Here is a 9,951-nt window from a genome sequence, read left to right as displayed (position 1 = left end):
AGCCGCGCCGCGCCGCGCCGCCGCCGCCGCCGCCGCCGCCGCCGCCGCCGCGGGACCTGCGCTCTGCGCGCTCCCCGAACTCCCCGGGGGCGGCCGCGGCCGGCGCGTGTGGGGCGAAGCCAGGCGGGCGGTGGCGGCGGCCCCGGTGCAGCCCCGGCCTCTGCCGCCCCCCCCCCGCCCCCCGCTGCCCCGTCCGGCCCACGCCCAGAGGCCGCCCCGGAGGCCTCCGCCAAACGCCAGGTGAGCTCGCCTGGGCGCCGCCGGGGCGGCGGGGGCCACGCGGGGTCCAAGCCCCCCGCGCCTCCCGGCGGACGGCCACCGCGGCCCCGCCGCCCCATTCCCGCTACCGCTGCTAGTGGTGGGCTCGCTCTCCTGGGGGGGGCGGAGGGGGCGCCCGGCCCGCCTGAGCACGGGAGTCGGGGGAGCCAGGGCACAGAGGGGGCGCGGCGTGAGGGTCCCCGCGAACTTGGCGCCCACGCGCGCCTGGGCGGGTCTCGCCCGCGGACACTTGCGCGGGGCGCGGCCGGCGAGCGAAAAAGGCCCCGGGTTCCAGGTGGCGCGGTTCCGGCCCCGGCGGCCGCCCCCTTCCCCTCGGGGCTCGGGCGGGTGCTGGGAAAGGGGGCCCGAGACATTTAGCGAGCTGCGGGCGGAGTTCGCGCAGCTACTGGGAGCCGGCTGCCGGGCGTCCTCCCTGGGCGCTGGAATCCCCGTCGATGACCGGGATGGGGTGCTCTTATTTATTTTTCTCTGTGATTTTCAAAAACTGCCCCCATCTTAAGGGGAAGTCGCAAGTGAAGGGAGAGGGAGGTGCTCGATGAGAAACGATGCTTAGTGTGTAGAGTTACACATTTCTGGAGCACACTGCTGGTGATACTGGTGTCTTTTCCCAAAAGTCACTTTGATTCAACTTCGATGGGTTTCTCGCAAATGGCAACATTTCGATGGTGAGGGGCGAGAGGAAAAGAGCCGCAGCAGTCCGGCTGATTTGATCTCCAGTGGGATCGATTCAGTGAGCTGCAAGAAGCGGGTCTGAGTTTTCAACCCAGGTTTGATATTCTGTTGAGTTACTTTCCAATATTTCTGCCCCCCAGGTACCTCGCTTCTTCATATTAGGGATGAAGCATTTATCGAGTATGGATTTGGTTGTTTCGGTTTCCTTAAGCAAATTGGGTTCATTCTCCCGGTTTTCTCTTAGTTGTAGAGGAAGAGCTGTATATGCAAATGTATGACAGTGAAGGGTGTATCACCTCTAGTGAGAAATCAGTATGCATGGAATTTTATTCGTATATATGAAGTCTAAACTTCAGTAATGCTCTTCAACAGTTCTCTAAAGAGTTAGCACCTTTGACTTTTAGCACAAAGGCAAAAAAAAAAAATTTTACCTTGAGTGAATATTTTGAGGTATAACTTGCCCTCCCCCACCGTGGGAAATCTCTCCTGGTTTTGAAAAAATATTGGCCTAAATGCTGCCTGTGCATGGGTTTGGGATCCTGTGCATTTTCTTGCTTTAGAGGCAGAGAAGACACTCTAACCAAAAGATGAATTACTTTAAATCTTAAGTACTACATATTGTAAGTTGAAGTGTCAGTTGACTGTCTATCCCAAGTGGCATTTTGGAGGGGATCATTGTTGCTTAAAAGATAATAGTCAAAAAAAAAAAAGTAATAGTCAAGTGGTGAAAGGGTGTTCTTTTTAAGTTACTTGTTACTTGGCTGTATCATCATAATACTGATTTGGAAACAGTATCTAGTGACTTAAAATAATCTTTAATGTTGTTGATGGGAAAGTATCACTGCTCCCTGTAACTTAAATTTTCATGAGGCAGGCTATCCGTCATTCGTAGATGGAGTCCTGGCGAAACACTTAATAAGTTCATTTTGTATTTTGTTGGGCAGTGCCAGGAATTTTCTGAAGTAATAAGACCAAGACAGATTAAAAAGACTTTAAAGTTTGAGGTATACCTGAAAATAAACATTTCTGAACATTCTTACCTCAAGTGGTGGGAAACACAGCAAAATTTGAGCCTTTCTGAACTTGAAAAAATCTGCTTTGTCAGCCGCATAACTGGCAATTGCATTGACACAGATCTTTTGTACTGAACATCTGAACATTTAAGCACTCTTTTAATTGACTTTTCTCCATCTCATATATAGTGAGAGAACATCTTTTAATAAATCTTACAAGTGGTTTTCTTTTATACAGTTTATTATATATTCACATGTTCATGAATGTTAAAGTAGAAGAGACTCAAGCTCTATGCCATACTAACATTTCTTCCTTTCCTAGGGAAATCTCTGTGAGCAGAAAGAAGTAGCAGATTTTAAACTCTAAAAAAACTGATTTGGACTTTGCACATGTATGACTTTAGGTTTGGTGATTTACTCAAGTCATTATATTTGTTCTCTGAGAGTATGAGAGTCTAGTTAAGGAAGTTTCTTTGAGTATTTATATAATATTAGCCTCTGAAACTATAAAAGATGAGAGCTAGCTCTATGGTCTTTACCTTGGTCCTGTAAAACAGGCATTTCGTAATATGCTTTTAGAGCTAGGATTATTTTGGCGGTCTGTGGACCTCAAGGAGTCATGAGTGGGCTTCAGGAGATTCCTGCACTCCCTATGGTTGTGACCTAATCTTTTTTGTGTATGTGTATTTTTCTGGGGAGGGGTCTATAGTTTTATAGGAGAGGTCCTGGGCCCCCCTAATAAGAGATATATGTTTTTATTAAATAAAATGGGAGTTAGAATAATTCTTAAGAGAAAAAAAAATAAGAAAAAGTATATCTTTGTGCTCAGTACTTGCCTTTTAAAGTTGTCTTAACCTTGTCATGTGGTCTTAAGTGTGCAAAAGCACTGCCATTTTGTTCCCACAGCAAACTGTTGTCTGTCAGTTGATAAGCCATGCATACACATAAAGGGCTTGACATGCTGGCCCTAGGTGCATTGTGGCTGTTTCTCAATTATACTTAAAAATTTAGACCGAATACATTGATGGTCGATAGGCAGAGGCTTGAGCTTGACAACCAGTTCTTGGAGTGAATGGTTCATTCAGTTCCACTCTCTACTGCTCTCCAGCAAAGATTCTGGAAGAAGTGAATTGTATTTTCCTTTCTTTGAACATTGAAGGAAGAGAGGATATTATGAGTGAAGAGAGAGATGAATAAAATGCTCATGGCCATAAAAATAAACTTGCTTCCGGTATTCCTGTGGTCTTTCCCTTTCCCTCTCATTTATTCCTGGTGAGCATTCTTGCCCTTTGCTTTCAAGTTAGAGAGTGGTTAGGAACACAGGCTTTAGACTCGAACCTGGATTTGATTCCCATTTCCTGAGCCAGCCAGCCAGCCTCTCAGAGTCTAGAAAAGATGACCATTAAATGAGATAAGAAAAGCAAAAGGCTTTGCTCAGTCATAGGCCCCTAGTAAGTGCTCAAAGGTGGTAGCCCTTTTGAGGATGGTTTTATCCTCGTCTGTAGAAGGAGATAGCTCATACGTTCTTTCAAAGAGAAAACCTTTAATCATACTCATTCCCACATAAACCTTCTGGGATCATCCTGCTTTCAATTCAGAAAAGCCTTTCACATCTTTCTGGTTATCATGGGTAGGTACCCCAGCATCTATAGGTCCTATTAGACCTGTCTACTGTTCTTAACAATGGGGTTGCATTCTCTGTTAGGCTGGCAGGCTATGTCTAAATCCTGGGTATGTCAGAGCCAAACTAATAAGCATGCACCAAGGTTGAGAGCTGTGAACTATTCAAAAATGACTTGATTTTGATGGCCTAGAACAGAGATCAGCAAACTTTCTGTAAAGGATGAGGTAGTAAATGTTTTCAACTTTGCTGGCCACCCAGGTCCCCGTCACACCTTCCACCTCTGTCAGTGCATGGAGAAAGCAGCCATAGACAAAAGTGAGCTGGCATGGCTGCATTCCAGTAAAACTTTGTGGACACTGATGCTTGAATTTCATATAATTTTTATATGCCATGAAATATTAAAATTTTTTTTTCAACCATTTAAAAATGTTGTGTACAGGCAGCAGCTCATGGTGTGTACAGGCTGAGGCTGGATTTGACCCATACATGGGCCATAGTTTGCTGACCCCCTTGCCGAGAAGACCCGGAAATCCTATAGGTTTATGAAGTCACCAAGCAGCACTCCCCGCAGCCATTTGCCATCTCAAGTATTCAGTGCTTTAGGTATGCAGACTTTATCTAATGCCCCCATCGTCCCCATTAGCATGAGACTCCAGTACAGTTAGTTGTTACTAGTTTTGGTGTGTGGCCTTCCCTTCTTAGCACACACATTGTAGTCACCAGTAAATTATTTATTGCTAAAAATGTTCTCACTTTGCCCAGTTTTCTGTAGAGCTTGATGAGTGAGCCCTGTCCTGTGTGATGGTTTTGAAGGGAATCAGTGCCTTTGGAGCTGTCTTACGCCTCAAGTTCCTGTTACCCTCCCTGTGCCCTGGAAGGGAAGTAATTGATACTAGGCCTCAAGCTGCTAAGGAGCCGCTCTTACCTGTATGCAGCCTCCTCCACCCCCCTCTGCATGATGTTTGCTCAAATAAAGCACACAAAGATTCCTCTTGTGTTCTAACCCCTGGAGATTAGCTCCAGGATTGGTGTGTACAGAGCATGTAGATGTATATGTCTGTGTGTAATTTCATCCGGCTGTCACTGAAGCTCTGAGAGTCGCTTCTTCTTCTTTTCACCTTTTCTCTCTCTTGACCCTTTTCTCTTGGCCATTGTATAGGATGCAGATTTGGTGACCTAGTGGTTGCTATAATTGATTATTTTTTACTTCTCTTCCTGCCTTTTAGAATTCTCTACTAATTGCTTGTTTTGCAGCAAATATGTTCTTTTTGGAGTTTAACTTTTCAAAACCACATTATGCTGGAAATAAAACCCACTAATTGGGTGTTTTAGAATTTCCCTCCTCCAAATATAAACCTAATGCAATATCAGAGGCCTGAATTGATACTTTAGATACTTAGTGATAAATTGCAGTTTTAAAGTTCTTGGCCATTTAATCTAAATGTTAGAAATGTAAAGTATGTTATTACGCTTAATATTTAAGGATTTCCTTCTTTTGTAAAAGGTAAATTTGGTACATATTTTCTGGATGACACGTGGGGCAATATGAATCCAACAAAGTCATGAAATAAAATGCGAAGCCAACATCTAGGAATTTATCTTAAAGAACCAGTCAGTCAAGGGTGCATAGATGTGTGTGCCAGACTCCTCACTACCCTGGATTTTGTAATAGCAAAACACAGAAAGTAATCTGAATGCCTATTAATAAAGGGTTGATTAAGTCAATTAGAGCCTATCCATACAGTGAAATAAAATACTGTGCAATCTTTAAACAGGATGATGCAAGTTGATATTTATTGACATGGGAATGATGTTTAGGAGAACAGAGAATATGTTTAATGTGTGATTTTTAAGGTGGATGAAAGCCCTGTGTATAGAAACCTAAAAGCAAGTATCTGGAAGGACGTACAGCAAATACTAATAGGAGCTTGTTACCTCTAGGTAATAATATTGTGGATGATCTTTTCTCTTTATGCTTTTTTTTGTTTGTTTATTTGTTTTAGGTAGCATATGCTGCTTTTATAATGAGGAAAAAATGATAAAGTTATTAAAGAATAAATATACTAATGGAAAACATCTCCTATATGTGGCTAAATGAGGCCTCATTCCCCGAGATGACCAATTTCCCTTATGGTCTGTGTTGTATTGAATGAGAAGTGAAATATGCTTTCTCAAATGCCTTTTAAAATGTTTTCTATATTACTAATAAGCAAGAATATTTTCCAGACTCTTCCAACAGGAAAGAAAAAATTCCATACAGGACTAAATAAATATCAGTTTTTAGAAGAAACTCACTGAAAACACAGACGCATAGGCATTGATAAAGAGAGTATGCTGTGCCTCATTTCTTGTTGTGAAGGATTCTTTTCCCCCTGTTGAAATTCTTATAAAACTGTAAGGAATTCATATGTATGGAGGGAGTCCAGGCTAGTGGTTAAAAGCATGAGCTCCAGCACTTCCTGTGTTGCTCTTGTCCAGTTAGAACTCAGTCGCCTCATCTGTAAAATGTGGATAATACCATGCTAAGCTGTTGTGAAGATTAAATGATAAGTGCTTAGCAGAGTGCCAGATACTTAGCAGTATCCAAGGAGGAAGAAGTGGTGGGAGGGGTGAGGGCATAATAATAAGAGCAATGATAGTGATAATAGTGCTGATAATGATAATATTAGCTACTAATATTTCCCCCCTTCTAGATATAGGTTTGCATGAGGGCAGAGCCTTGTTTGCTGCATTCATCAGCCTAAACCCTCTAACCAGACCAGTTACCTTGACCAAGACAGGTGTGTGGTCTAGTTTCACCCAGTCATGCTCCCTTTACCCTGGTATCACTATCAAAAAAAAAGAAGAAGAAGAAAAAGGAGTGCTCAGGGGCTCACAGGCATAGAGTTGGTGCTCCGTAAATAGTTGTTGAATGGATGGTAACCTAAAGCAAGCATTTTCTCTAGATAGTATGTGGTGAGCTTTTAAAAGAGGGTTTTTCTCATTTTTCAAGTTTATATGGAAGGCGGTTCCAGGCAGAGAAACTGTTAAAGGGAGAATCTGTTTTGAGTTCTCTAGTTTATAAACTAAGTTTTTAGACAAAGCAATTTTGCTTCATTTTTCTTCTCTTAGCCAGTTACCTTCAATTCCAGTTCAACCCTGTTTGTACCTGCATCCTTGTGGTATAACTATGATAACTGGAGAAAATTTTCACTTTATTTTCACCTAAGTTAGCTGGGCTTTGGAGTATGTTCTACCTCCTGCCTAAACCTCTGTGTTCTGACTGAGGTACATTTCATTGTTTCTGTGGAATTAGAAGCATTGACCTGGCTGTAAAGAATGAGAAGTGTAACCACATCTGCCTGTGACAGTTATTTGGAAACACTGGAGTGTTGAGTTCCTTCCTAGGAAACTTTAGGAAATGCATGGAATAAAAGAATGTAGACATATTATGATAATTCATGAAGCACATCTATCAGTTATCTATTGCTGAGTAATAATAACCCTCTCCAAAATTTTGTGGCTTAAAACAGTGATCATTTTTTTGCTTACAGTTAGGGCAGGGCAGTTCTTCCACAGGTCTTGAGATCAAATTCTAAAAGTTAAGGAAAGTTAATCTCTATACCAGTGCTTCTTAAACCCCTTGCTAAAGACAGTTGCATGGGGCAGGGAGAGAGAGTGAGAAGTGGGAGGAAGCAGATCTTTAACAATCTCGAAAGAACAATCCATTATCTTAAAATTCGACATGAATTTTGTATTCTACTCCATGATGCATGCCTTTGTTTTACCATAAAATTAAGTCTAAATTACTTGCCAATCAAATTACATTTTATCTCCCAAATCTCTGAGAAAATTGCATCTTCTAGACTCAAAATAATGACTAATCAGCTAAAGGTCTTCGGTTGTAAGCAACAGAAACTAAATCTGGCCACTTTAAGTGAAAGAAGAGGTTGCTGGAAGGATGTGGTGTAGCTCTCAGCATTGACAATAGAGCTGAAGAACCAGACCTCAGAATGGATCAGATCCAGAGCAGCTTCAGGGATCCACGTAGCGGGACTCGGTGGAGAGTGTCCTCGGCGTGCCGGACTTCATAATTTCTCCAATTGTTTTTAACCCCTCTCTCTACTGAGTGTGTCTCTCTCAGGCTCAGACTGCGTGCTGGCAGGTGCCTTGGTTCCTGCCTCACCAAGAAAGTACCTTTTGGGGCATTTATCATTCCTCAGCAGGGGGGAGTGGACGCAGGGCTGGTAAAACCACAGACGTCCACGGTCTAAACATTTGTGGGCCTCTGTGTGTGCGTTACTTTGTGCATTATCTATCACATTTAATACTTGCAACACTTCTTTCCCTCCCAATCCTACATGCCTCTTAAACCCCAGTTTGAGACACAATCTTGTGGTTCCACACCACCTATTTCCATTTCAGCTAATCTTACCACTGTAAGTGCAGTAACATATTTATCCATTTCTTATGTGGTAATCTTTTATAAAACAGTATGCATTTCCCTGATATTTTAGAAGAAAAGCACATGGACTGTAATTTAACCATTTTTTGGTAACAGAGTCCCTGTGAAGAACATTTTTACCCAATGCACAGTGATCCCTTCAGGACACGGTGAGATAAATACTGTTATTGGCCTCTGCACTAAATGTCCCAAACTGCCCTGCGTTTGTTTCTGTCTCTTGAAATGTCTAGCTGCTTTCATTGTATTCTTGCTAATACCTTAAAATAAACATTTTAGACCTTCTAGCTTATAAGCTGAAGGGACAATCTATGTTTATATAGCCTTTAGAGTATAAGTTAAACCATGCTTCAATCAGTAAAATGTGCAAATACAATGTGATTTTATTCAGAGCATTTTCACATATTTTCCTGTTTTATACTCTCATCTTTTGAAGTCAGAGAAGAGCATATTTCCCCCTGTTTTTTAGCTGAGAATATGGTTTAGAAAAGGTAAGCAGTTACCCTTGCAGCATATGACTGTTGGCAGGAGAACCCCTGGGTACTTTGACTACCCATGTCTTTGCTGAGGGCAGTTCTAGAATGGTGGTTTACCAATTGCAGAAGCCCCTTATCCGGTTACTCAAGGTCCCACACTGAATTAGAGATGCGTGAACCTACGATTAACCTCTTACTGTGGGCACATTGGTGTGTAATGGAGGTATCTAATGGTTTCCTTGGTCATTTGCAGCCGCTTTTGTTTACTGTTGCTTTGGAGTCCCAGCGTCTTTTTATTTCCCCACAGATAACCAGTTGAGAAGCCGCTGATTTACCCCACCTCGTCTTCCCATGATTAGCTGGTTTTGAAGTACCTCTTGGAGCCCTTTAGTCTGGCCTTTTTTACTTCCCCAGGATGTAATTACCACCTTTGGTGTAGTCACTTGTCCTCCCAACCCCTGGACTCTTCTTTTAAATGGTCTGCCCTGTTTTCTGCTCTTCAGGTCCATCACTACAAGAGATTTTGAGAGGAGCACTTGACGCTTTTGTTTAATTAAGTCTCCAGACAGTGTTCTGTTAACAATAGGGTTGTATGTTAGGCCTTTTCCGCCTCAGTTTTAAAGTTTCATTGTCGTCTGAACCATCAACATGATCATAATGGCAATATGGTGGTTCTTGTTTGGCCATAGAGATGTCACAAGACTTTTCTGTAGCTTTAGAACCTCATTTTAGCATTTAACACTAGTTTTTAAATTATCTCTCTTTCTCTAATTTGTTTCAGGCACTGATTTCTACAGCTTTTAAACATGTTCTGTTAACAACAGTAGTCAAAAATCTAATTTTCTCATGGTCTCTTGCATTTCTAATTTGTATTATGGTCTCATTTTTGCAGACATTTTGAACCTTTAGGATCCTTGAACTTAATCGTGAAGAGTGCTAACACAGTTCTGTATTGAAAAATGCATACTTTTCATTGCTTTGTATTTTATTCACTTTTTTATCCTTAAGTTTTAAAGTACTGAACACAAAAGGAGATTAAATATCTCCTCTTAGCTGCTCTTAAGAGGAGATATTTAAGACTCTAGTCTCTGCTCCCTGTACTCCTCACCCTGTTGATTATTATTGTTCTGGTAGTTATAACTATAAATCGAAGTTGGAAAAGAGACCATTTGCCATTACATTAGGACAGTTTAAATGGAGTCACTTGTTCAAATTTACTAGCTTCCTGAAGCTAGTAAAGATGTTTATGGTTTCTAAGATTCCTTGTTAATTTATTTCAACACAAGACAGTGAATAATACATGTTTAGCTATTATAGATAACGAGAAAGGTAGCTCCTAGAAAGCTAGTACATATTCCAGCTTTCTGTTTAGAACTATAAATGGCACTGAATTGAAAAATCAGTTGTCATAGTAAACAGCAGTGATGATGTCGTAGTAGGCAGGTT

At 42.0% G+C, this 9,951-nt stretch overlaps 1 protein-coding gene across 3 annotated transcripts in view; it reads left to right on the top strand.

The window, feature by feature from the left end:
* Window positions 1-57: 57 nt before the first annotated feature.
* ATXN7 (ataxin 7) overlaps window positions 58-9,951 on the top strand; it is a gene marked incomplete at its 3' end in the record, with an annotated part of 129,206 nt that continues 119,312 nt past the window's right edge. For 2 of the 3 annotated variants that reach the window (XM_082848887.1, XM_082848885.1), the window contains exon 1: window positions 58-240. Of the gene's footprint in view, window positions 241-6,285; window positions 6,369-9,951 lie in introns of those variants that run through there. The other variant, XM_082848886.1, reaches the window with a different exon arrangement.

This window comes from Leucopleurus acutus (genome assembly GCF_964270905.1).
Source record: "Leucopleurus acutus genome assembly, chromosome: 10".
In the NCBI taxonomy this organism is placed as follows: domain Eukaryota; kingdom Metazoa; phylum Chordata; class Mammalia; order Artiodactyla; family Delphinidae; genus Leucopleurus; species Leucopleurus acutus.
The sequence above is the reverse complement of the archived record's forward strand: the minus strand, read 5'-3'. Positions and strand labels throughout refer to the sequence as shown.